Source organism: Phyllobates terribilis, unplaced genomic scaffold (assembly GCF_046119375.1).
Source record: "Phyllobates terribilis strain yellow unplaced genomic scaffold, ASM4611937v1 Scaffold_801__1_contigs__length_655404, whole genome shotgun sequence".
Classification (NCBI taxonomy): domain Eukaryota; kingdom Metazoa; phylum Chordata; class Amphibia; order Anura; family Dendrobatidae; genus Phyllobates; species Phyllobates terribilis.
This window is the reverse complement of record NW_027363561.1, coordinates 302,692-328,639: the sequence shown is the minus strand read 5'-3', so window position 1 is coordinate 328,639 and position 25,948 is coordinate 302,692. Positions and strand designations below refer to the sequence as shown.

At 46.8% G+C, this 25,948-nt stretch overlaps 9 non-coding genes across 9 annotated transcripts; all 9 read left to right on the top strand.

Annotated features, from left to right (window-relative positions):
- Positions 1-214: 214 nt before the first annotated feature.
- LOC141240203 (U2 spliceosomal RNA) lies at positions 215-405 on the top strand. The gene has a single exon (XR_012305490.1). It is a non-coding gene; the product is annotated as a U2 spliceosomal RNA (small nuclear RNA).
- Positions 406-6,554: 6,149 nt separating this feature from the next.
- Positions 6,555-6,747, top strand: LOC141240224 (U2 spliceosomal RNA). The gene has a single exon (XR_012305510.1). It is a non-coding gene; the product is annotated as a U2 spliceosomal RNA (small nuclear RNA).
- Positions 6,748-7,856: 1,109 nt separating this feature from the next.
- On the top strand, positions 7,857-8,047 carry LOC141240200 (U2 spliceosomal RNA). The gene has a single exon (XR_012305487.1). It is a non-coding gene; the product is annotated as a U2 spliceosomal RNA (small nuclear RNA).
- Positions 8,048-9,156: 1,109 nt separating this feature from the next.
- LOC141240169 (U2 spliceosomal RNA) lies at positions 9,157-9,347 on the top strand. The gene has a single exon (XR_012305457.1). It is a non-coding gene; the product is annotated as a U2 spliceosomal RNA (small nuclear RNA).
- A 1,109-nt stretch (positions 9,348-10,456) lies between these two features.
- LOC141240199 (U2 spliceosomal RNA) lies at positions 10,457-10,647 on the top strand. Its single transcript, XR_012305486.1, has one exon. It is a non-coding gene; the product is annotated as a U2 spliceosomal RNA (small nuclear RNA).
- A 1,109-nt stretch (positions 10,648-11,756) lies between these two features.
- Positions 11,757-11,947, top strand: LOC141240194 (U2 spliceosomal RNA). The gene has a single exon (XR_012305482.1). It is a non-coding gene; the product is annotated as a U2 spliceosomal RNA (small nuclear RNA).
- A 1,109-nt stretch (positions 11,948-13,056) lies between these two features.
- On the top strand, positions 13,057-13,247 carry LOC141240168 (U2 spliceosomal RNA). Its single transcript, XR_012305456.1, has one exon. It is a non-coding gene; the product is annotated as a U2 spliceosomal RNA (small nuclear RNA).
- Positions 13,248-19,416: 6,169 nt separating this feature from the next.
- Positions 19,417-19,606, top strand: LOC141240223 (U2 spliceosomal RNA). The gene has a single exon (XR_012305509.1). It is a non-coding gene; the product is annotated as a U2 spliceosomal RNA (small nuclear RNA).
- Positions 19,607-25,679: 6,073 nt separating this feature from the next.
- LOC141240167 (U2 spliceosomal RNA) lies at positions 25,680-25,870 on the top strand. The gene has a single exon (XR_012305455.1). It is a non-coding gene; the product is annotated as a U2 spliceosomal RNA (small nuclear RNA).
- The last annotated feature ends 78 nt before the right edge of the window (positions 25,871-25,948 follow it).

Genomic DNA, 25,948 nt, shown 5'->3' with positions numbered 1-25,948 from the left:
GAACAGCAGGGGGTGAGGGTGCTGTGTTTAAAGAGGTGGAGTTATGCAGATCTAAAACGCGTGGATTGCAGCAGCAGCAAGCCGAAAAGTGCAGGCATGTAAGGGATCTAGAGGTTGACAACATGTCTTCTTAACGGGAGTCCAGGAGCTCATCTCCACAAATGGACTCTTCAGGATCCTTGGGTGGCTCCGTAGTTCGAAACCAATTCTGGTTATCGCTTCTCGGCCTTTTGGCTAAGATCAAGTGTAGTATCTGTTCTTATCAGTTTAATATCTGATACGTCCCGTATCTGGGGACCATATATTAAATGGATTTTTAGAACAGGGAGATGGAAAAAGAGCTTGCTCTGTCCACTCCACGCATTGACCTGGTATTGCAGTATCTCCAGGACCGGTGCACCCCTTCTTTAATGCAGTTTCTAAAATCAGAAAGTATTGAATTCAATGTTTTTTGTTCATTTTGCTTGTTTGTCGGATTTTGGGATGGACTCTTTGGCTTTGCTTTTCTTCTCCTCATTGGATTTTTCATGTTCAAAGTTGCAGAAGCCAGATGACAAGCTCATTTTGGTTCAACTTCAGCAACTGTGCATTGCATTGCCATGTAATGTAACGCAATGCTATCTTTCTAGCTCTCCCTCTTTACTTCCTTTTGGATAAACAGACATATTAGGCAAGCATTTTGGAGCTTTCACCTAAATAACTACAGGTGGTGAGATAAGCTGCACAATATAATTGACCTTTCAGTATATTGTTGCACACACACCATCTATTTAGCAAATGCCCTTGTTATCAACAGCAGCCTTTTAAACTCACCTGAGCTAACAGGTATGTGCGCTGGTTACTCTGCTGCGCTTAAAATTTCTTTTTTGGTTTGCTACAATGCCTTTTCTGAAACGTTGTCTCCCTCTGCTGGAACACTGACTTCTTTCAATTAATGCCTGCAGACTATAAAAGAGAACCCAACCCAAAAAGTTTGGTTGATTAGTCTGTGGCATTCTGTTAAACTGTTGCTTATGGCGGTCTCTGTGAGCTTCTCAGCGACATTCAGCCAGCCAGGTATCCTGCCTGCAGTAGATGGAATGTGGCAATGGAACGCTGGCTGCGCGTGTCATAATAGGCTCTGAGCCTTTATATACCTGCGCACAGCAGCAGCCACCTTCAGTCTGCTGCTGGACAGCCAGCAGCAGCAGGAGAGGTAAGTAATCAGCAGCCCTCCTGCTAAGGGTAGACAGCTGCTCGTTCCACCCCACCCCCCGCCTTAATTGGTTCTCCTCCCTTCCAACGGTGTTGAGGCGGGTGGGAACAGCAGGGGGTGAGGGTGCTGTGTTTAAAGAGGTGGAGTTATGCAGATCTAAAACGCGTGGATTGCAGCAGCAGCAAGCCGAAAAGTGCAGGCATGTAAGGGATCTAGAGGTTGACAACATGTCTTCTTAACGGGAGTCCAGGAGCTCATCTCCACAAATGGACTCTTCAGGATCCTTGGGTGGCTCCGTAGTTCGAAACCAATTCTGGTTATCGCTTCTCGGCCTTTTGGCTGCGATCGTATGACTGTACCTTGATTGGTGCGAGTCTCCTGGAGGAATCCGGACCCTTTTGTGGAGGATTTTCTGCTTTTTCCTGTGGTATTCCATACCGACAGAATCCAAGATGTCTTTTGTGAAGAACACCATCCGTTTGTCCGTGGATCCATCTGACCAGAACAAGAACAACGTGGTTTTCATTGTCCAAGACATCGTTGAAGGCAAAGCTGGAGCAAGACGTTCTGAGATCTTCAGTGTCAACGAATTTTCACGTCAAGGTAATTATGACGTTACCTTTATGAACCAGGATGTTTGCCTTAATGTCTTTGAATGGCTCCGTGGTCACTCTAGTGACCCCTGCTTGGAAGGAGTTAGATGGGAACCTTTGTTTGGTCTGCAAGAAAAGGAGGTGACTGTGACTGTCTATAACCCTTTTACAGACCCTGAGCTGCTGGAGTGCTTCCTCTCTCGCTACTGTGAATATGTGCGGAAGGGAGTGAAGCAAGTCAATTGTCTAGGAATCTTTAACTGTCAGTATAAATTCCGTGTGAAATTGAAAAGGGATCCTGACAGTGTGGGGGGCTTTAGACACCCTCCATCAAATTTTTCCGTTGCAGGCCATAGAGGTTTCCTCTTTTACCCAGGCCAGCCCATGTTTTGCCGTAGATGCTTTTCTTTCGGACATACCATGGTAACATGCCTTAAAGGGCAGTGTTGCCGAAATTGCAGAAAGGAGGGGCATATGGCCAACCAGTGTCCAGAGGCCAAGTCCTGTGATGTCTGTGGGAGTAGTGATCACATGTATAAGGACTGTCCTATGAGTGCACCTAGACGTTCTGATAAAGAACAGAAGGAGGAAGAGCTGGAGAGGAGGCAGATGGCAAGCGCACTGAAAGTGCTGGAAAGATTGGAGAGGGAGGAGAGAGAGGGAAGGAGGCGGGAAACTGGTAGAGCCTCTCCCTCTACGGCGCCAGAGGAGGTGTCCCTGAGACCATGTTCTTCTTCTGCTGAAGAAATGAGGAAGAAGCGGAGGGAAGAAAAGGAGTTCTGGAGGGAAGTGGCAAAGGTGGAGAAAAAGGCAGTGTCTGCGAGAATATCTAGGAAAGTGGTGGAAGCAGAGCTGCCTGAGATGATGACTTTTGGAGAGGCAATGGACGCAACAGGATGTGAAGTGCAAATCTCGGAACCCGACAGTCCTGAACACCCTTCGGGTCCTGAAAACATTGAAGATTTTTCTTCGGAGGATGATAGGGGTGCAAAGAAGAGTCGTAGGGAGGATGGTGGGGGCAGTGATGATGCAGATTTTAGTGAGCCTCAGAGGAAGATCAGAACTGCCAGAATGAGGAGTGTGGCTGGTGAAGCCAGCGGGTCGGAAACCAGCTGTTCTGTTCTGATGGCGGAGGAGGATAGTGGTGGTGCTGGATAGTGTCACCATATAATATTGTAAATGTTTTTTCTTTTTGTCCTCTTGTGAGCTTTGGTTTAGGCCAAAGGCTATTTCTTTGTGTAATTGGTGAAGGAGTAGAAGTATTATGGGATTTACCATAGTGTCCCAAAACGTAAGAGTGTTTAAAAGTAAAGTAAGAAGAGCTGCTATTTTTGAGTTTTTAGCTATGCAAAATGCATCTATTTTTTGTTTACAAGAATGTGGGGTAGTGGATGGTGTGAAAGGGGATGAATGGTCTTATGGAGCGTCTGTGTGGTCGGGGAGTGCATGTAATAAGAATGATGGTGTGGGTATTTTGGTTAAAGGAAGGGAGGTTGTTTTGAGTGATTATTTGGTTATTGAGGTGGGGAGATGTATCCTTGCTAATTTTGTATACAAGAATGTAAAGTTTTGTGTTATTAATGTTTATGCGCCAGTTGAAAAAAATGAGCGCAAAAATTTATTTGAAAAAATTAAGCTTTTTGTTCCAGGAAGAATACCTGTGGTAATTGTGGGTGATATGAACTGTGATGTGGGGAGAGTGAATGTGGATGTGTCTGGGAAAGCATTATTGGAGTTAGTGAATGATTTTGGGTTGTGTGATATGCAGCGCGTGTGTAACATGAATCCTTTGTTGAACACTTTCTTTTCTGAGAGTGGTAGGGTACAATCCAGATTGGATTATTGTTTTATTTCTAAAAATATGGTTTCTGTTAATTATAGGCAGGAAAACGTTCTTTTTTCAGATCATGTGTGTATGTTGTGTGAGTTGGATATAAAAGTTGATGGAGTGTTTGGGAGAGGATTGTGGAAGTTAAATGTTAAACTGTTAGAGAATGAAGATGTGAGAAAGGAGTATGAAAGGCGGTATGAAGAATGGTGTAAGCATAAAAATGAGTTTGGGAATGTTTGTGAGTGGTGGGACTGGGTGAAGAAACAAACAAAAATGTTCTTTAAAAATTTAGGATACAAGTATGCAGCAATTAAAAGAGAGAGTTTTGTTAAACTGAACGCGCGGTTGAGCGTTTTGTATAAGTTAAGGGAAGGAGGAGTTGAGGTGGAGGAGGATATTTTAGAGGTAAAAAAGGAGATTAGTGAGTTTTTGTTGGAGAGAGGGAGAAGCATAGTGTTTAGGGCAAAGATTGATAAGATGGAGCAGGATGAGAAATGTTCTCGGTTTTTCTTTAAAAAAGTTTTTGGAAAGAAACAGAGTATGAGCGTGGTGTATGGAGCAGATGGAAGTGAGGTGAGTGGAGAGGATATGTGTGAAGAGGTGGCTAAGTTTTATGAGGATCTGTATGCAGTGAAACAGAGGGATGAATGTTTGGAGAATGATGTTTTGAGTGTGTTAGAGAGTAAGTTGAGTGAAGCAGAAAGAGAGAGAGTGATGGGTGAGGTGACTGGTGATGAGGTATGGAAGGTTATGTGTAGTATGGCTTTGAATAAGACGCCGGGGGAGGATGGCCTCCCAGTAGAATTTTATCGTGTGATGTGGGGTGTGATTGGTAAGGACTTTGTGGATGTATGTAAGTATATGTGGGGAAACATGGAGGTGGCTGAGAGTATGCGTGCAGGTATGGTTGTGTTAATTCCTAAGAAAGGGGATTTGAAAAGTCTGAGGAATTGGAGGCCAATAACGTTACTTAATTGTGATTATAAAATCTATGCAAAACTTATGGCTAATAGGATGCGTGATGTGATAGAGAGTGTGATTGGGGATGAGCAGTGTTGTGCGGTACCTGGGAGGCGGATTCATGAGTGTGTGTGTATGTTAAGAGATTGTCTATGGGATTGCATGGGTCGTAAGAAGAGTGAATTTTTGTTAAGTTTGGATTTTGAAAAGGCTTATGATAGGTTGTCGCATGGTTTTTTGTTCAGAGTGTTGTTAAAAATGGGTTTTCCGGCTGATTTTGTTGGGCGAGTGAGAAGTTTGTATGCGGGTGTTTATAGCTGTGTTTTAATGAATGGGTATGTGGGTAGGAAAGTGAATGTGTTTTCGGGTGTGCGACAGGGGTGTCCTTTGTCCCCTGTAGCATTTATTTGTGCAATTGAGCCATTGTTGTGTATGCTGAGGAAAGATAAGGTAATTCGTGGTGTGCAAGTGCCGGGAGGTGGAGGAAAAGAATGGAAGGTGAGTGGTTATATGGATGACGTGTGTGTATTATGTGATTCTGAATGTTCGGTGAGGCGGGTGAAGTTGTTAGTGTCTATTTTTTGTGGTGCATCTGCGTTTAAAGTGAATTGGGAAAAGAGTGAGTGTAAGGGTTTTGGAGGCGGAAGTTTAAGTAGGGATGTAGGTGTGAATGTAGTGAATGGACCTATTAAAGTTTTGGGTGTGAAGTTTTCAGAGAGTTTGGATGGGAAAGAAAGTTGGGATGATGCAAAAGGAAAAGTTGAGCAGAAGTTGAATTTTTGGAAATTGAGGAGTTTATCCTTTTTTGGGAAGATTTTAATTGTTAAGAGTGTGGTGTTGCCAATATTTTTATATATTGCGGTAGTATTTCCACCAGGATATATGTGTATGAGAAGCTTGAATAGAATTTTATTTGTTTTTTTGTGGAACTCGAAAATGGAGAGAGCTAGGAGAGAAATTTTGGTTAAAAGAGTGGAAAAAGGTGGTTTGGGTTTTCCGAATTTGGACGTGTTTTTTGGTGTGAATATCGTTGTGTTTGTTTTGAAAGTGATTAGGGCGGATGGAAAGTTTTCATCTATGTGTAGGTATTTATTTGGAGCGTATTTGTTTCGTTTAAAGTGGCAAGAAAGGGATTTGCGATGTCCGATTGCTTTTGAGGTGCCTGTATGGTATGTGTGGGTTTATAAGTTTTTGGTGAGGTATGAACTGTGTGATGCAAATGTGAGATTGCTGGAGAATAAGAAGGCTGTGTATAGGATGATTGAATGTAGAGAGGTAGAATGTGGAATAAATATGGTTAGGGGTGGTGATGTGCAGAAGGTTTGGAAGAAAGTGCGGATGAGTGGTATGACCAACAAACAGAGTGAAGTTGTGTGGCAGTCTTTACATGGAGTATTACCTGTGAGAGAGTTTCAGAGGAATAGAGGTTTGGTGAGGAGTGAAATGTGTCCAAGAAATGGCTGTGGTGGAAGGGAAAGTGTGTTGCATGTTTTTTGGAATTGCCAGTATGCTAGAGATGTGATTGGGAGAATGGGGCCTTTGTGTAAAGAATTGTGTGGTGTGAATTTGTTGTCTTTTGAGTTGTTTATGTTTGGTTTGGGAATATGTGATGGGACGAAGGAAAGAGTCTTGTGGTTGATGCTTGCATGTATAAAGGAAGTGTTATGGGATGTGAGGAATGTGTATGTGTTTAAAAGGAAGGAAATTGCTGTAAAGGATAGTGTGAAGGTGATTTTGGGGAAGATGTATGTGTGTTTCCTATGGGACAAAAAGAGGAGAGGGGAAGTGGATGCGGAGGGAATATGGAAAGTTAAAAAGTGGAGATATATTGTTAGTACCTCTTGATTTTTGTTATTGTTGTTTTGAAATATGAAATAAATATTTCCGATGATGATGGGGACAGCAAATTGCGTATTGGATTTGACGCAGCTGTTTTGATGGAATTTTCCTTTGTCTGGTTTCCATAGACTGTGGAATTTCCTCGTCTGAGGAGAAAAAAAAAATAAAAAAAAAAATCTGTTCTTATCAGTTTAATATCTGATACGTCCCCTATCTGGGGACCATATATTAAATGGATTTTTAGAACAGGGAGATGGAAAAAGAGCTTGCTCTGTCCACTCCACGCATTGACCTGGTATTGCAGTATCTCCAGGACCGGTGCACCCCTTCTTTAATGCAGTTTCTAAAATCAGAAAGTATTGAATTCAATGTTTTTTGTTCATTTTGCTTGTTTGTCGGATTTTGGGATGGACTCTTTGGCTTTGCTTTTCTTCTCCTCATTGGATTTTTCATGTTCAAAGTTGCAGAAGCCAGATTACAAGCTCATTTTGGTTCAACTTCAGCAACTGTGCATTGCATTGCCATGTAATGTAACGCAATGCTATCTTTCTAGCTCTCCCTCTTTACTTCCTTTTGGATAAACAGACATATTAGGCAAGCATTTTGGAGCTTTCACCTAAATAACTACAGGTGGTGAGATAAGCTGCACAATATAATTGACCTTTCAGTATATTGTTGCACACACACCATCTATTTAGCAAATGCCCTTGTTATCAACAGCAGCCTTTTAAACTCACCTGAGCTAACAGGTATGTGCGCTGGTTACTCTGCTGCGCTTAAAATTTCTTTTTTGGTTTGCTACAATGCCTTTTCTGAAACGTTGTCTCCCTCTGCTGGAACACTGACTTCTTTCAATTAATGCCTGCAGACTATAAAAGAGAACCCAACCCAAAAAGTTTGGTTGATTAGTCTGTGGCATTCTGTTAAACTGTTGCTTATGGCGGTCTCTGTGAGCTTCTCAGCGACATTCAGCCAGCCAGGTATCCTGCCTGCAGTAGATGGAATGTGGCAATGGAACGCTGGCTGCGCGTGTCATAATAGGCTCTGAGCCTTTATATACCTGCGCACAGCAGCAGCCACCTTCAGTCTGCTGCTGGACAGCCAGCAGCAGCAGGAGAGGTAAGTAATCAGCAGCCCTCCTGCTAAGGGTAGACAGCTGCTCGTTCCACCCCACCCCCCGCCTTAATTGGTTCTCCTCCCTTCCAACGGTGTTGAGGCGGGTGGGAACAGCAGGGGGTGAGGGTGCTGTGTTTAAAGAGGTGGAGTTATGCAGATCTAAAACGCGTGGATTGCAGCAGCAGCAAGCCGAAAAGTGCAGGCATGTAAGGGATCTAGAGGTTGACAACATGTCTTCTTAACGGGAGTCCAGGAGCTCATCTCCACAAATGGACTCTTCAGGATCCTTGGGTGGCTCCGTAGTTCGAAACCAATTCTGGTTATCGCTTCTCGGCCTTTTGGCTAAGATCAAGTGTAGTATCTGTTCTTATCAGTTTAATATCTGATACGTCCCATATCTGGGGACCATATATTAAATGGATTTTTAGAACAGGGAGATGGAAAAAGAGCTTGCTCTGTCCACTCCACGCATTGACCTGGTATTGCAGTATCTCCAGGACCGGTGCACCCCTTCTTTAATGCAGTTTCTAAAATCAGAAAGTATTGAATTCAATGTTTTTTGTTCATTTTGCTTGTTTGTCGGATTTTGGGATGGACTCTTTGGCTTTGCTTTTCTTCTCCTCATTGGATTTTTCATGTTCAAAGTTGCAGAAGCCAGATGACAAGCTCATTTTGGTTCAACTTCAGCAACTGTGCATTGCATTGCCATGTAATGTAACGCAATGCTATCTTTCTAGCTCTCCCTCTTTACTTCCTTTAGGATAAACAGACATATTAGGCAAGCATTTTGGAGCTTTCACCTAAATAACTACAGGTGGTGAGATAAGCTGCACAATATAATTGACCTTTCAGTATATTGTTGCACACACACCATCTATTTAGCAAATGCCCTTGTTATCAACAGCAGCCTTTTAAACTCACCTGAGCTAACAGGTATGTGCGCTGGTTACTCTGCTGCGCTTAAAATTTCTTTTTTGGTTTGCTACAATGCCTTTTCTGAAGCGTTGTCTCCCTCTGCTGGAACACTGACTTCTTTCAATTAATGCCTGCAGACTATAAAAGAGAACCCAACCCAAAAAGTTTGGTTGATTAGTCTGTGGCATTCTGTTAAACTGTTGCTTATGGCGGTCTCTGTGAGCTTCTCAGCGACATTCAGCCAGCCAGGTATCCTGCCTGCAGTAGATGGAATGTGGCAATGGAACGCTGGCTGCGCGTGTCATAATAGGCTCTGAGCCTTTATATACCTGCGCACAGCAGCAGCCACCTTCAGTCTGCTGCTGGACAGCCAGCAGCAGCAGGAGAGGTAAGTAATCAGCAGCCCTCCTGCTAAGGGTAGACAGCTGCTCGTTCCACCCCACCCCCCGCCTTAATTGGTTCTCCTCCCTTCCAACGGTGTTGAGGCGGGTGGGAACAGCAGGGGGTGAGGGTGCTGTGTTTAAAGAGGTGGAGTTATGCAGATCTAAAACGCGTGGATTGCAGCAGCAGCAAGCCGAAAAGTGCAGGCATGTAAGGGATCTAGAGGTTGACAACATGTCTTCTTAACGGGAGTCCAGGAGCTCATCTCCACAAATGGACTCTTCAGGATCCTTGGGTGGCTCCGTAGTTCGAAACCAATTCTGGTTATCGCTTCTCGGCCTTTTGGCTAAGATCAAGTGTAGTATCTGTTCTTATCAGTTTAATATCTGATACGTCCCCTATCTGGGGACCATATATTAAATGGATTTTTAGAACAGGGAGATGGAAAAAGAGCTTGCTCTGTCCACTCCACGCATTGACCTGGTATTGCAGTATCTCCAGGACCGGTGCACCCCTTCTTTAATGCAGTTTCTAAAATCAGAAAGTATTGAATTCAATGTTTTTTGTTCATTTTGCTTGTTTGTCGGATTTTGGGATGGACTCTTTGGCTTTGCTTTTCTTCTCCTCATTGGATTTTTCATGTTCAAAGTTGCAGAAGCCAGATTACAAGCTCATTTTGGTTCAACTTCAGCAACTGTGCATTGCATTGCCATGTAATGTAACGCAATGCTATCTTTCTAGCTCTCCCTCTTTACTTCCTTTTGGATAAACAGACATATTAGGCAAGCATTTTGGAGCTTTCACCTAAATAACTACAGGTGGTGAGATAAGCTGCACAATATAATTGACCTTTCAGTATATTGTTGCACACACACCATCTATTTAGCAAATGCCCTTGTTATCAACAGCAGCCTTTTAAACTCACCTGAGCTAACAGGTATGTGCGCTGGTTACTCTGCTGCGCTTAAAATTTCTTTTTTGGTTTGCTACAATGCCTTTTCTGAAACGTTGTCTCCCTCTGCTGGAACACTGACTTCTTTCAATTAATGCCTGCAGACTATAAAAGAGAACCCAACCCAAAAAGTTTGGTTGATTAGTCTGTGGCATTCTGTTAAACTGTTGCTTATGGCGGTCTCTGTGAGCTTCTCAGCGACATTCAGCCAGCCAGGTATCCTGCCTGCAGTAGATGGAATGTGGCAATGGAACGCTGGCTGCGCGTGTCATAATAGGCTCTGAGCCTTTATATACCTGCGCACAGCAGCAGCCACCTTCAGTCTGCTGCTGGACAGCCAGCAGCAGCAGGAGAGGTAAGTAATCAGCAGCCCTCCTGCTAAGGGTAGACAGCTGCTCGTTCCACCCCACCCCCCGCCTTAATTGGTTCTCCTCCCTTCCAACGGTGTTGAGGCGGGTGGGAACAGCAGGGGGTGAGGGTGCTGTGTTTAAAGAGGTGGAGTTATGCAGATCTAAAACGCGTGGATTGCAGCAGCAGCAAGCCGAAAAGTGCAGGCATGTAAGGGATCTAGAGGTTGACAACATGTCTTCTTAACGGGAGTCCAGGAGCTCATCTCCACAAATGGACTCTTCAGGATCCTTGGGTGGCTCCGTAGTTCGAAACCAATTCTGGTTATCGCTTCTCGGCCTTTTGGCTAAGATCAAGTGTAGTATCTGTTCTTATCAGTTTAATATCTGATACGTCCCATATCTGGGGACCATATATTAAATGGATTTTTAGAACAGGGAGATGGAAAAAGAGCTTGCTCTGTCCACTCCACGCATTGACCTGGTATTGCAGTATCTCCAGGACCGGTGCACCCCTTCTTTAATGCAGTTTCTAAAATCAGAAAGTATTGAATTCAATGTTTTTTGTTCATTTTGCTTGTTTGTCGGATTTTGGGATGGACTCTTTGGCTTTGCTTTTCTTCTCCTCATTGGATTTTTCATGTTCAAAGTTGCAGAAGCCAGATGACAAGCTCATTTTGGTTCAACTTCAGCAACTGTGCATTGCATTGCCATGTAATGTAACGCAATGCTATCTTTCTAGCTCTCCCTCTTTACTTCCTTTAGGATAAACAGACATATTAGGCAAGCATTTTGGAGCTTTCACCTAAATAACTACAGGTGGTGAGATAAGCTGCACAATATAATTGACCTTTCAGTATATTGTTGCACACACACCATCTATTTAGCAAATGCCCTTGTTATCAACAGCAGCCTTTTAAACTCACCTGAGCTAACAGGTATGTGCGCTGGTTACTCTGCTGCGCTTAAAATTTCTTTTTTGGTTTGCTACAATGCCTTTTCTGAAGCGTTGTCTCCCTCTGCTGGAACACTGACTTCTTTCAATTAATGCCTGCAGACTATAAAAGAGAACCCAACCCAAAAAGTTTGGTTGATTAGTCTGTGGCATTCTGTTAAACTGTTGCTTATGGCGGTCTCTGTGAGCTTCTCAGCGACATTCAGCCAGCCAGGTATCCTGCCTGCAGTAGATGGAATGTGGCAATGGAACGCTGGCTGCGCGTGTCATAATAGGCTCTGAGCCTTTATATACCTGCGCACAGCAGCAGCCACCTTCAGTCTGCTGCTGGACAGCCAGCAGCAGCAGGAGAGGTAAGTAATCAGCAGCCCTCCTGCTAAGGGTAGACAGCTGCTCGTTCCACCCCACCCCCCGCCTTAATTGGTTCTCCTCCCTTCCAACGGTGTTGAGGCGGGTGGGAACAGCAGGGGGTGAGGGTGCTGTGTTTAAAGAGGTGGAGTTATGCAGATCTAAAACGCGTGGATTGCAGCAGCAGCAAGCCGAAAAGTGCAGGCATGTAAGGGATCTAGAGGTTGACAACATGTCTTCTTAACGGGAGTCCAGGAGCTCATCTCCACAAATGGACTCTTCAGGATCCTTGGGTGGCTCCGTAGTTCGAAACCAATTCTGGTTATCGCTTCTCGGCCTTTTGGCTAAGATCAAGTGTAGTATCTGTTCTTATCAGTTTAATATCTGATACGTCCCCTATCTGGGGACCATATATTAAATGGATTTTTAGAACAGGGAGATGGAAAAAGAGCTTGCTCTGTCCACTCCACGCATTGACCTGGTATTGCAGTATCTCCAGGACGGGTGCACCCCTTCTTTAATGCAGTTTCTAAAATCAGAAAGTATTGAATTCAATGTTTTTTGTTCATTTTGCTTGTTTGTCGGATTTTGGGATGGACTCTTTGGCTTTGCTTTTCTTCTCCTCATTGGATTTTTCATGTTCAAAGTTGCAGAAGCCAGATGACAAGCTCATTTTGGTTCAACTTCAGCAACTGTGCATTGCATTGCCATGTAATGTAACGCAATGCTATCTTTCTAGCTCTCCCTCTTTACTTCCTTTTGGATAAACAGACATATTAGGCAAGCATTTTGGAGCTTTCACCTAAATAACTACAGGTGGTGAGATAAGCTGCACAATATAATTGACCTTTCAGTATATTGTTGCACACACACCATCTATTTAGCAAATGCCCTTGTTATCAACAGCAGCCTTTTAAACTCACCTGAGCTAACAGGTATGTGCGCTGGTTACTCTGCTGCACTTAAAATTTCTTTTTTGGTTTGCTACAATGCCTTTTCTGAAACGTTGTCTCCCTCTGCTGGAACACTGACTTCTTTCAATTAATGCCTGCAGACTATAAAAGAGAACCCAACCCAAAAAGTTTGGTTCATTAGTCTGTGGCATTCTGTTAAACTGTTGCTTATGGCGGTCTCTGTGAGCTTCTCAGCGACATTCAGCCAGCCAGGTATCCTGCCTGCAGTAGATGGAATGTGGCAATGGAACGCTGGCTGCGCGTGTCATAATAGGCTCTGAGCCTTTATATACCTGCGCACAGCAGCAGCCACCTTCAGTCTGCTGCTGGACAGCCAGCAGCAGCAGGAGAGGTAAGTAATCAGCAGCCCTCCTGCTAAGGGTAGACAGCTGCTCGTTCCACCCCACCCCCCGCCTTAATTGGTTCTCCTCCCTTCCAACGGTGTTGAGGCGGGTGGGAACAGCAGGGGGTGAGGGTGCTGTGTTTAAAGAGGTGGAGTTATGCAGATCTAAAACGCGTGGATTGCAGCAGCAGCAAGCCGAAAAGTGCAGGCATGTAAGGGATCTAGAGGTTGACAACATGTCTTCTTAACGGGAGTCCAGGAGCTCATCTCCACAAATGGACTCTTCAGGATCCTTGGGTGGCTCCGTAGTTCGAAACCAATTCTGGTTATCGCTTCTCGGCCTTTTGGCTAAGATCAAGTGTAGTATCTGTTCTTATCAGTTTAATATCTGATACGTCCCCTATCTGGGGACCATATATTAAATGGATTTTTAGAACAGGGAGATGGAAAAAGAGCTTGCTCTGTCCACTCCACGCATTGACCTGGTATTGCAGTATCTCCAGGACCGGTGCACCCCTTCTTTAATGCAGTTTCTAAAATCAGAAAGTATTGAATTCAATGTTTTTTGTTCATTTTGCTTGTTTGTCGGATTTTGGGATGGACTCTTTGGCTTTGCTTTTCTTCTCCTCATTGGATTTTTCATGTTCAAAGTTGCAGAAGCCAGATGACAAGCTCATTTTGGTTCAACTTCAGCAACTGTGCATTGCATTGCCATGTAATGTAACGCAATGCTATCTTTCTAGCTCTCCCTCTTTACTTCCTTTTGGATAAACAGACATATTAGGCAAGCATTTTGGAGCTTTCACCTAAATAACTACAGGTGGTGAGATAAGCTGCACAATATAATTGACCTTTCAGTATATTGTTGCACACACACCATCTATTTAGCAAATGCCCTTGTTATCAACAGCAGCCTTTTAAACTCACCTGAGCTAACAGGTATGTGCGCTGGTTACTCTGCTGCGCTTAAAATTTCTTTTTTGGTTTGCTACAATGCCTTTTCTGAAACGTTGTCTCCCTCTGCTGGAACACTGACTTCTTTCAATTAATGCCTGCAGACTATAAAAGAGAACCCAACCCAAAAAGTTTGGTTGATTAGTCTGTGGCATTCTGTTAAACTGTTGCTTATGGCGGTCTCTGTGAGCTTCTCAGCGACATTCAGCCAGCCAGGTATCCTGCCTGCAGTAGATGGAATGTGGCAATGGAACGCTGGCTGCGCGTGTCATAATAGGCTCTGAGCCTTTATATACCTGCGCACAGCAGCAGCCAACTTCAGTCTGCTGCTGGACAGCCAGCAGCAGCAGGAGAGGTAAGTAATCAGCAGCCCTCCTGCTAAGGGTAGACAGCTGCTCGTTCCACCCCACCCCCCGCCTTAATTGGTTCTCCTCCCTTCCAACGGTGTTGAGGCGGGTGGGAACAGCAGGGGGTGAGGGTGCTGTGTTTAAAGAGGTGGAGTTATGCAGATCTAAAACGCGTGGATTGCAGCAGCAGCAAGCCGAAAAGTGCAGGCATGTAAGGGATCTAGAGGTTGACAACATGTCTTCTTAACGGGAGTCCATGAGCTCATCTCCACAAATGGACTCTTCAGGATCCTTGGGTGGCTCCGTAGTTCGAAACCAATTCTGGTTATCGCTTCTCGGCCTTTTGGCACGATCTATCAGGTTTACCTGTGTGGTCTTGCCTGTGAGGTGCTCTTGGTACCCTTTCTCTCGGCCTGGGGGGATCGTTCCTCTTCGGAGGGACTTAACCCCCCTGCTGCTATTGGGAGGAAGGATTAGTCCGGGAGCAACGGGAAGGGATCCCATGAAGGCTTGCGCCTTTCAGAGAGAAGAGTCGGTACGTTCCTGAGTGAAGGATGCCGGCAACGCTCACATATTCATCGGGTGATGCCCGGATGCGGAACACCGTGAGGATTGAAGTTGGAGCAGGATCGAGGACGGAGAAGAACTTGGACTACATCTGCCATAGGATTCTGCTTGGAGTTCTGGAGTTTCGGCGGGAAGACATATTCTGCTTCCAGGACAATGAGTACAAGGGGACTTACACCATCACCTTCAAGAGCCAGGGATGCTGTCACCAACTCGTACAAAAGGTAAATGAGAAAAACTACTTAGATGAATTGGATGGACTAACCTTTTGTCTCTTGTATGCCTATGACGAGATCCCTATCGTGGTGCATTTCCCGAACCCCTTTGTGGAAGCTGCAGACATCTCGACCTACCTTATCCGTTATTGTGATGATCTGAGATACCTGGGCACTGTGAAGAACGCGGTAGGCTTCTGGTGCGGCAAGAGGAGGTACATGGCCCGTCTAAAGAGGGACCCAAGCGGGGTGGGAGGAATGCTACACCCTCCCTCAACATTTGTGATCGGTAAGAGCAGAGGCTACTTATTTTACCCTGGAATGCCGGTATGTTGCAGGAACTGTGGACAAATGGGTCATACCCAAACGTCCTGCACGGGCAGGAAAGTAGACCGCTGCAATAATTGCAGCTGTTACGGACATTTAATGAAGGACTGTCCCGCTGGGAGGAAATGCAATCTTTGTGGTGAGGCGGGGCACATGTTCCGAGGATGCCCCAACAGGACCAGGACCAGGACCTACGCAGAAGCTGCATCTTCTGCAGCTGAGCCGATGCGCCCGCCGGTCTTCACTGGCGGGCCGGCGTCGGAGGGCGGTTCGAAGGGCGAGAAGGCTGGGATGGAGCAGGGAGCCGGAGGCCCCTCTGGGGCGGCCCCTGCATCGAAGTCCCTTAACGATGGGCGGACCTCGCATGGACCGGAGCGGAGGGGTCCTCCTTCTGGGAGGGTATCCTCCGTGTCGATGGTTCCCGATACCGATCCTGTTGGGCTGGAGGGTGGTGCCCCTGTGCGGTTGGCTACAGGGGACCACGCAGCGATGGCCTCAGGATCTTCCAGGGCGATTAGCCAGCCAGATGAGGGGGCTTTGCTTCTAGGTGGCGAACATCAGGGAATCTGTGTTGGTGATCTTATCCTGATGGACCAGTCTCTCCCCCTGGAGGAGGTGGAGGAAGAGGAGGACTGCACTAGTGACCTGGTGGAGTCTGCCCCGAAAAAGAGACGGAATGTCGAAGCCCCAGCGTCTCCTGGAATGTGGCTGGGAACCGTGACCTACGAGGGGGCAACCGCCGGCTCACAGAATATCGAGTCGTTTGGGTCCTCTAGCCCGGATGTCCTGGAGCAATTTGACATACAGGGCTTTGAGTCAGGTGTCCTCATGGAAGATCCACCACCCTGACCTATGAATGCCCACATTAAGACTTGTCTCACTGAATGTGAGGTCATTAAAGAGCCCAGTTCGTAGGGCTGCTCTATTTAAGTACTTAGAAACCACTGACTTTGACATATGTTTATTACAGGAATGCGGGATACAACATGCACTAAATTATAATGACATCAAGACAGATTGGAGACTGGGGCCCTCCATCTGGTCTGGCTCCAATGACAACAAGTCAGCGGGGGTGGGCTTCCTCTGTCGTGGGAGAAATATTACTATAAATACTGTCACAGAAATAGTACCAGGCAGAGTGGTTTTAGTGCATTTTAAATTTAATGGTTTTACCCTACGTGTAATGAATGTTTATGCTTCCCCTGATAAGCAAGAGAGAATTAATTTATTTGGGATATTGCCATTGTACTGTACTGGGTCATCTCCTCTGATCGTAGGGGGTGATTTTAATTGTCTTTGTGCTAGTGAACAACGAGCGGGGGGTGACCCTTTACGCAAATTGGATAAGTCATGTCATCTATTGAAAGATTTTATAACTGATTTTAAATTATGCGATGCGTGGAGGTCACTTCTGCCGACGGACCCTGGTTATACGTGGTCCGGAAGAGGGGTGTCTTCCAGGATCGATTTTATTTTCCTATCAGATGATTTTAACCCTGTAAAATGTGTTTTAACATCAAATATATTTTCTGACCATAAGGGCTTGGAGGTGCACCTAGAATACCGGGATGAACAGAGGGTCAACAGGGGCCTCTGGCGTCTAAGTACTTACCTGCTGGAGGACCCTCTGATTCGACAAGACTTTGGTAAAGCCTATCAAGCCTGGCGGCGACAAAAACCTTCTGATGCCCCTATGGTAACCTGGTGGGAAAATTTGAAAAAAAAAGTCAGAATGTTTTTTATAAAAGCAGGGAAACGTAAAGCTAGAGAGAAAAAAAGATGTTTTAGTGATCTTAACACCAAACTACAAACACTTTTTAAATTCAAAGAGCTAGGGGTGGAGGTGGGAGATGATATTGCTAGCCTAAAAACTGAAATCCAGAACTGCATAGACACAAAGGGGAAAGAGATTATTTTTAACTCTAGAGTGCAGCACTTGGAGGAAGGGGAGAAGTGCTCTCGCTTCTTCTTCAAAAAAGTCATGGATAAAAGAGAAGTGATCACAAATCTAGAGGGTGAAACATCTATGCAGGGAATGTTGAATGCTACTTTTAACTTTTATAAGCATCTTTTTAGTAAAAAGTGTATAGATGAGTCCTTTTTATCTGATGCTCTTAATGATCTCGATTTTAAGTTAAATTTTACAGACCAGGAGTTTTTAGAACGCGATATTGTTTTAGAGGAATTATTTTATGTTTTTAAAAGTTTCTCTAAGGGTAAAGCACCTGGGTGTGACGGACTACCTGTAGAATTTTACCTTACTTTTTGGGACATTTTAAAAGAGGACCTTTTTATGCTTTTTAAAGAAGTTTTTATTTGTGAACAGTTGCCATTTTCGTGGAGGAGAGGAGTGGTGTCTTTGATATATAAAAAAGGTGACCGCAGTACTCTAGCGAATTGGAGACCCATAACTCTCCTAAATGTTGATTACAAGGTACTTGCTAAGGTGGTTGCAGACCGGCTCAGGAGTGTCATTGCCAAACTAATCCAGCCTGAGCAGGTTTGTAGTGTACCAGGCAGAAGTATTTCAGAGGTTTTAAACGTATTAAGGGATGTAATTTGGTATTCCAGAGACCGGGGTCAAAATGTAGCTCTTTTAGCCCTAGATTTTGAAAAAGCTTTCGATAGAGTCTCTCATAGATTTCTTTTTAGAGTTTTAAAAAGAATGGGTATCCCTAATATGCTTTTAAATTGTATTAAGATTTTATATAAAAATTGTTTTAGTCAAATTTCTCTTAATGGCTTTTTAACAGATGGAGTTCCCCTTGAGTCCGGAGTGAAGCAGGGATGCCCCTTGTCGCCCATCCTGTTCATCTGCGCCATGGAGCCCCTGCTGAGCGCAATAAGAAAAGACAAAGTGATTAGAGGGGTTCCTGTTCCTGGCGGAGGTGGCAGTGATGTGAGAGTCTTTGGCTACATGGATGACGTGACGGTTGTGTGCGTGGACCCTGCTTCCCTCCGGAGGGCGGTGTTGCGCATTGATTTTTTTTCCCAGGCATCCGGTTTTAAACTTAATTTAAATAAATCTGAATGTCTGACTTTGGGATCCTGGGACACCGCCCAACTCCCGCAGCTCACTATAAAACGAGACAATGTAAAAATTCTTGGAGTTGTTTTTAACGAGGAGAATGTGGGAACTCAAAGCTGGGAGAATGTCATAGAAAAAATGTCAAAGAAAATATCATTTTGGGGTTTGAGGTCCCTAACAATGGAGGGGAAAATTTTAATTATAAAATCAGTGTTGTTACCCCTCATACTGTATATAGCTATGGTGTACCCCCCCTCTGATGTTTTAATTAAAAAAATGACTAGGATGATCTTTATGTTTTTATGGAACTCCAAAATGGAAAAATTAAGGCGAGAAATATTGAGGAAGAATAAAATGAACGGCGGAAGGGATGTCCCCGACTTACATATTTATTTGTATTTAAATTATTTCTGCTTTTGTTTCAAACATTTTAATGGTAATAGTGCGCTAAGTTATTTTTTAAAATATACTTGTGGGATGATTTTTAAAAGATGGTTTAAGTTGTCGTTGAATTCCCCTGTTTTACTATGCCCCCCCAAACACCAAGCAATCTTAGAAAAGACTGTTCGATTTTATAGCCTTGGTGATTTTAATATGGACATTTTTAAAGACCGCAAGAAGCTTTTATCTTTTCTGAGGAGGAATGAAGATGTGACCCCCATAGTAAATTTCTCAGAAGAGAGATCGAAGCAAGTTTGGAAGAATGTCTTCGGGAAATTCTTAGCAAATGGACATAAGGACATCGCATGGATGGTGGTCCACCAGTGCCTCCCCACCAGAGAGTTTCAACACAGGAGAGGCCTGGTGGCCAGAGCAAAATGCCCCAGAGACTCATGTGTTTATGACGAAACCACCTTGCACCTTATGTGGAATTGCCCATTTGCACAGGAACTTTGGCACAAAGTTGGGATTCTTTTAAAATGGACTTGCGGTTTAAGAGATTTTAACCATGAATATGTTTTATATGGCCTTTTTAAATGTCCGACCCCTCAACAGTATTGTATATGTTGGTGTATGATTAACTGTTTTAAAGACGCCCTTTGGAAGGCACGCAATATTTTACTTTTTAAACGTGATGCTATTTCTGTGAAGGATTGTCTTAAAATTGCTTTTAGCCAGATGTATATTTATTACTTGAGGGATGTCAAATGTATTGGGAGAAGGGATGCCAATCGTATATGGGGTTTTTATGGGTGGAATTCTGTGTTTTAATAATGTACTGTTTGTGTTGTTGTTTTTGATTGTAAACCATCTTTTACGCACTTAATAAAATATGTTGAAACCTGATCTGTTCTTATCAGTTTAATATCTGATACGTCCCCTATCTGGGGACCATATATTAAATGGATTTTTAGAACAGGGAGATGGAAAAAGAGCTTGCTCTGTCCACTCCACGCATTGACCTGGTATTGCAGTATCTCCAGGACCGGTGCACCCCTTCTTTAATGCAGTTTCTAAAATCAGAAAGTATTGAATTCAATGTTTTTTGTTCATTTTGCTTGTTTGTCGGATTTTGGGATGGACTCTTTGGCTTTGCTTTTCTTCTCCTCATTGGATTTTTCATGTTCAAAGTTGCAGAAGCCAGATGACAAGCTCATTTTGGTTCAACTTCAGCAACTGTGCATTGCATTGCCATGTAATGTAACGCAATGCTATCTTTCTAGCTCTCCCTCTTTACTTCCTTTTGGATAAACAGACATATTAGGCAAGCATTTTGGAGCTTTCACCTAAATAACTACAGGTGGTGAGATAAGCTGCACAATATAATTGACCTTTCAGTATATTGTTGCACACACACCATCTATTTAGCAAATGCCCTTGTTATCAACAGCAGCCTTTTAAACTCACCTGAGCTAACAGGTATGTGCGCTGGTTACTCTGCTGCGCTTAAAATTTCTTTTTTGGTTTGCTACAATGCCTTTTCTGAAACGTTGTCTCCCTCTGCTGGAACACTGACTTCTTTCAATTAATGCCTGCAGACTATAAAAGAGAACCCAACCCAAAAAGTTTGGTTGATTAGTCTGTGGCATTCTGTTAAACTGTTGCTTATGGCGGTCTCTGTGAGCTTCTCAGCGACATTCAGCCAGCCAGGTATCCTGCCTGCAGTAGATGGAATGTGGCAATGGAACGCTGGCTGCGCGTGTCATAATAGGCTCTGAGCCTTTATATACCTGCGCACAGCAGCAGCCACCTTCAGTCTGCTGCTGGACAGCCAGCAGCAGCAGGAGAGGTAAGTAATCAGCAGCCCTCCTGCTAAGGGTAGATGACGCGCCCCCTGGGCCATATTCTTTAGGGGAATATCCGGAGCCGGATCAGATGGGAGTTGTAGTCTTCCGAGTGGCTGTGACCCGGTCCGTGCCCAGGGTGTCAAGCTCAGAGTATGTGGCAGTCCTACAGATGTTATAAAGTTCTTACTGTCGACTACGCCACCCGTTGTATTGCGGTCACTATGGCCGCCGCTGCAGCAGGGTCCGCTGAGGCTGATGGTGTTGGTGCAGCTTTTGGTAGTATAACCCCCAACGGGTGGGGTATAGCCTCAGGGGGTCAGGTGCAGAGGATGGGGGTTGTGGTGGTGCAGCATAGATGTTAAGTGAAGACAGAGTCGGGTTGTGCAGTTTAAGGTATTTACTCACTGCTGATGTTCCGGTCACTCCAGCTTCAAGTGACCACCCGAGCCGTGCTGCGTCCACCAGGTCCTGGATTCAGCAAACCCCCAAACAAGTCCGGAGCGTGACCCTGAGCTCTCCTTCTGTCCTTTCCTCTGGCCGTCCCCACTAGTGATCCACCTAGGTCCAGCTCCCTCGGGCCTTCTGTTGGGAGACCCTTGGCCTTGGGTTCCCTGACCCTCCACGTGGTTTGCCTTCGGGGTGGATGTGGTGGGTGGCCGTGGCAGACGCTGCCCACGGCCTCCGGTCTCTGGCTAGGGTGTGCTTTTGCCCCCACCAGTTTGGGATCCGGTACCCTATTGCCGACTCTTCACCCGGGGATTGAATTTGGGTTCTCAGAGTCCTTTCTTTTTCCCTCTCTGGGTCTTTCCTTCTCTGCTCCACTCTCTCTCTGCAGGCTCATCTGGACCTCTGCTTCTTACTGACTCTGACAGACTGACTCCTCTGCAAAGACTGACCCTGATCTTTGATGGTGCCCACCTTATATACTCCCTCTATGTGTGAGCTCAGGTGACCAGCACCCAATGAGCTCCTATCTTTACCCAGGCTGCTCCCCCTATCTGCCCCTACACTACTTGGAATGTACCACCCCCCTCCCACTCCAGCCAGGAACAGACTCGGTCGTACCTGCACATTTCTAAGTGGGAGTACCGTTGGTCTGTTCCTCGGAAATGGGATGTGTGTAGTGCATGCAGCCTACCGAGCTCAGTTCCACACTCCATCCTTACCCGGGAGTGGAATATCACACCTCTGGGTTGAGGTGCAATACCCCTGTAGCAGCCGAATCCTCAGGGTGCTACATTCCCCCCTGGTAAATCACAGCACGTCCTCGGGCTGTAAGAACAAAACACCACAAAACATACAAATTTTTTTTTTCATATAAACAACATAGTAAAAACATATAAAATATCATATATATATCAGAAAACTTTTCATACAAATAACATTCTCGTCGCCTCTGCTCCTCCTCCGGTCACTGTGCAACGTGTGACCGGGTAAAGTGCGACAGTCTTTTCTTGAAAAAAACTCGTGGCTTTCCTTTAAAACCAGTAGGGAGCGCTTTAGGACGCGCAACTATATACAGGGGATATGGCCGCTCTCAGTCCTCGGCCAGGTATTAGGGAGGAATGACCGCTCTCAGTCCTCGGTCAGTGGGATTTAAGGGATAAACGGGTAAACAGTTCACACTTGCTGGTCCCAACGGGGACTATATTAGCAACAGTTCACTGTGCCCCGACGGGCAACTATATACAGCTTGTACTCTGCTGTACTTAACGACGGCGTCCTCCTGCTCTTTCTTTGTGGTTACCTTTAGCTTCAGACCCGTCCGGGTCCTCTTGTTCTTCCTCCTCACACCGCAGCTCTTCCTCCGTCAGGCGATGCACATGGAGGGCGTAGGGTCCTTTGGCACACTTGTGCCGGGTGAAGGTGACCTCGTCCCCGATGTAAAGGTCACGACCTCTGTGTCCCTCCGGTAGGTGGGACTCAACGTCTCTCCTGGTCACGAAGACGTCGCCTGGGGTGCGGTGGTCTCGGATGAAGCCCCACCCATGCTGCATGTTAAACTTGATCACAGTCCCGGTGCTGCGGGGACTATGCGCTGCACGGGGGTCTCTCCTGGCCCGGCTCTTCTGCTCCGCGCTCCTTATTTGAGCTTGCTGTTCCCGGACCCGCCTCTCTCTCCGCTCCCTCTCAAAGACCTTGAGTTGTTGGCGGCAGCACTCAGCACGCTCCGCTGCAGCTGCCCGAGTCTCCTGAGTGAACCCCATGAGATCTTCTCCGGTGGGGTCCCACTCAAATTGGGCCTCTTCTAGCGGGGGTGAGATCCTCTTTACGGGCTTTGGAGCCGGGATCAGGGGTGCACACATGGCCCCAGCCTTCCTCTGCCGTTCCAGTTCATGATATTCCTGGGGCCAGATGAAAGGCTGCCCATCCGGGCACGTGTGTTGGATAAACAGGTCCTCTCCCAGATGCGGCACTCTTGGTCTTATGGGCGCAGTGGTGTTAGCGCCCGGGTTGCCCGGGCCTTGTGGCCAGGCCTGGGGTATCTGGAAGGTGAAGGGCACCGTAAGGACGGCGGCACCCTGGGCTACTTGGCCCTGCGACCAGGCCGGGGGCTCCGCGGAGGTAGGGGGCGCTGTTGGTATTGCGGCGCCCGGGGGTACTAGGCCTTGCGACCAGGCTGGTGGTACTTCCTGCTTGGTCACGCTCGGGGTCGAGGCGTGTGACGTCACAGGGGTCGCGGCTCCCGTTTGAGGCCTAGTCTGCGGCGGTGACGTTGCAGCGATGGGCACGGCAGGGGATACTTCGGGCTCTGCGACGGGGAGCTGGGGCAGGTACGCGGTTTCCCGGTTTGGGGTAGAGACGTCCCCTTTACCTGCCTCCTTTCGTTCGGCTCCCTTCTCGGCGCCGTCTCCGGCCTTCAGTCCTCCTGCGCCATCCTCAGAGGCGGTCTGTCTCCTCATCTCGGGTGGCGTGCTCCGCTGACGGGTCTCGGTCTGCTGGGCCATCTCACGGCTCCACTCCGCCAACGTCTCTCGCTGCACCCGGGCCATCCTCCTTGCGAGGCCCTCCAGAGCGGTCTGCGCACACTCCCGGTCTCGGGGGAGCTGTGCTAGGACCTCCACTAGGCCTAGTGGGGTCGTTGCTTCCAGCAGGCTCCTGACCAACGGGTCGGTGCTGCTCTGCTCTCCTTCTGTTGTCTCCAGCAGGCTCCTGGCCAGCGGGCCGGTGCTGCTCTGCTCTCCCTCCTCTGTTTCTAGCAGGCTCCTGGCCAACGGGCCGGTGCTGCTCTGCTTTCTCGCCATCTCCGGGTAAGCTCCTCCGATACTCTTCTCCAGGCTTCTTGCCTCCGGGTGCGCTCGCTCCAGACTCCTCCAAGCGACACCCATCTTTGTTCTCTCCTTCTCAGTCCTCCCACTTCGAGGGCGGTCCCGGGGCCTCTTGGTGATTGTCAGCTCCAGGGGCAGTTCTTTCACGCTGACAGACACCTCTAGCATCACAGTCTCTGTTGGTGGGGGCGGTTTCCACTTTTGGCGCCATTTTCGGTCCTGGCCCACGATGGGAGGTGGCCTCTTGCCACCCTCTGGCACGCCCATAATGGCGTCCGCTCTTCCAAGGCGGGAAACCTTTGGAAATGGCGGGAATCGTCTCCCAGTGGCGGGAAACTCTGCAGATGGCGGGAAAACGCTGTTAATGGCGGACAACCGGCTGGAATCGACCTGTGATGGGGTCCGATGGCGGGGACCCTCCGGAACCGGCAGGAGACTTCTTTTTGAGGTAAACTCGTTCTTTTCTTCAGGCACGCAGTACCCGGTTGTTGTGGGCACGTAATCCTGCCGACTACGCCAAAGTTGACGCGCCCCCTGGGCCATATTCTTTAGGGGAATATCCGGAGCCGGATCAGATGGGAGTTGTAGTCTTCCGAGTGGCTGTGACCCGGTCCGTGCCCAGGGTGTCAAGCTCAGAGTATGTGGCAGTCCTACAGATGTTATAAAGTTCTTAATGTCGACTACGCCACCCGTTGTATTGCGGTCACTATGGCCGCCGCTGCAGCAGGGTCCGCTGAGGCTGATGGTGTTGGTGCAGCTTTTGGTAGTATAACCCCCAACGGGTGGGGTATAGCCTCAGGGGGTCAGGTGCAGAGGATGGGGGTTGTGGTGGTGCAGCATAGATGTTAAGTGAAGACAGAGTCGGGTTGTGCAGTTTAAGGTATTTACTCACTGCTGATGTTCCGGTCACTCCAGCTTCAAGTGACCACCCGAGCCGTGCTGCGTCCACCAGGTCCTGGATTCAGCAAACCCCCAAACAAGTCCGGAGCGTGACCCTGAGCTCTCCTTCTGTCCTTTCCTCTGGCCGTCCCCACTAGTGATCCACCTAGGTCCAGCTCCCTCGGGCCTTCTGTTGGGAGACCCTTGGCCTTGGGTTCCCTGACCCTCCACGTGGTTTGCCTTCGGGGTGGATGTGGTGGGTGGCCGTGGCAGATGCTGCCCACGGCCTCCGGTCTCTGGCTAGGGTGTGATTTTGCCCCCACCAGTTTGGGATCCGGTACCCTATTGCCGACTCTTCACCCGGGGATTGAATTTGGGTTCTCAGAGTCCTTTCTTTTTCCCTCTCTGGGTCTTTCCTTCTCTGCTCCACTCTCTCTCTGCAGGCTCATCTGGACCTCTGCTTCTTACTGACTCTGACAGACTGACTCCTCTGCAAAGACTGACCCTGATCTTTGATGGTGCCCACCTTATATACTCCCTCTATGTGTGAGCTCAGGTGACCAGCACCCAATGAGCTCCTATCTTTACCCAGGCTGCTCCCCCTATCTGCCCCTACACTACTTGGGATGTACCACCCCCCTCCCACTCCAGCCAGGAACAGACTCGGTCGTACCTGCACATTTCTAAGTGGGAGTACCGTTGGTCTGTTCCTCGGAAATGGGATGTGTGTAGTGCATGCAGCCTACCGAGCTCAGTTCCACACTCCATCCTTACCCGGGAGTGGAATATCACACCTCTGGGTTGAGGTGCAATACCCCTGTAGCAGCCGAATCCTCAGGGTGCTACATAGACAGCTGCTCGTTCCACCCCACCCCCCCGCCTTAATTGGTTCTCCTCCCTTCCAACGGTGTTGAGGCGGGTGGGAACAGCAGGGGGTGAGGGTGCTGTGTTTAAAGAGGTGGAGTTATGCAGATCTAAAACGCGTGGATTGCAGCAGCAGCAAGCCGAAAAGTGCAGGCATGTAAGGGATCTAGAGGTTGACAACATGTCTTCTTAACGGGAGTCCAGGAGCTCATCTCCACAAATGGACTCTTCAGGATCCTTGGGTGGCTCCGTAGTTCGAAACCAATTCTGGTTATCGCTTCTCGGCCTTTTGGCTAAGATCAAGTGTAGTATCTGTTCTTATCAGTTTAATATCTGATACGTCCCCTATCTGGGGACCATATATTAAATGGATTTTTAGAACAGGGAGATGGAAAAAGAGCTTGCTCTGTCCACTCCACGCATTGACCTGGTATTGCAGTATCTCCAGGACCGGTGCACCCCTTCTTTAATGCAGTTTCTAAAATCAGAAAGTATTGAATTCAATGTTTTTTGTTCATTTTGCTTGTTTGTCGGATTTTGGG